Source organism: Amphimedon queenslandica, unplaced genomic scaffold, assembly GCF_000090795.2.
Source record: "Amphimedon queenslandica unplaced genomic scaffold, v1.1 AMPQUscaffold_6519_Cont21523, whole genome shotgun sequence".
Lineage (NCBI taxonomy): Eukaryota > Metazoa > Porifera > Demospongiae > Haplosclerida > Niphatidae > Amphimedon > Amphimedon queenslandica.
Genome location: NW_003553190.1, coordinates 1070 through 1889, shown reverse-complemented (window position 1 = coordinate 1889; position 820 = coordinate 1070). Strand labels below are relative to the sequence as shown.

At 33.8% G+C, this 820-nt stretch overlaps 1 long non-coding RNA gene across 1 annotated transcript; it reads left to right on the top strand.

Moving 5' to 3' along the window:
* On the top strand, window positions 1-596 carry LOC109592023 (uncharacterized). The gene is made up of 3 exons (XR_002190129.1): window positions 1-31; window positions 340-372; window positions 426-596. It is a non-coding gene; the product is annotated as an uncharacterized LOC109592023 (long non-coding RNA).
* The last annotated feature ends 224 nt before the right edge of the window (window positions 597-820 follow it).

Below are 820 nucleotides of genomic sequence, written 5' to 3'. Positions count from 1 at the left end.
GAAATGTCAGATAGACCTCTTACCAGTGAAGGTCAGTCTGAGCCCAGCTGTTTAGACACATACTCAGTGAAAACATAAGCACTGAAACAAAATATGGACTCAATATAATAAGATTAAGGTCTTATTGTGATGAATATCCTATAAAATCACTGTTTCACCATGCACCTTTCATTGATCATCATTTTTACATGCCTTCGAGTTTTAAAGACTAAAGTTCTTTCGACCTTTATACTTTTGGAAAAGTCCTTAAGACGGTTCCACTGCCAATTAGTTGCCAAGGCATTGCAATCCACTGCGCATACATCTGGCATAATGCAATATTTTTCTTTAATTCAATAGGGCATGCAGTGCAGCTGGACACTGTCAATCCAGGTAAGGAGAGCTTCATTGTAACAGAATAGATTATATAAATGTAATGTGTATAGGTGTACGCGATCTTGAGTTTATAATTGATGAAGTTCCAGAGCTTCAAGAAATTGCTATTAAATTGCAAGGAAAGTATGATTCTCTTGCTCTTGCAGTGAAAAAGTCACTTGAAATTCATTGCATTGATGTAGAAGATGCAAAGTTTTTGATAAAGGAATGCTTAAGGAGAAAAGCACATGTTGTTTCAGGATTGATGTCCTTTATCAATATTCTTGAAAAGGTTATAGGTTTTGAAAGCCTTTTTGATTTTCTAATCAAATATGATTTCATTGGTTACATCAATTACAAGCTATTGAAGAAATTATCTGAACTAATTAAAGATGATGATGAGATTATTCGACTTTTCTTTAAATACGAAGAAGAATATGCCAAATTATTAAGTGCAGCTTCCTTT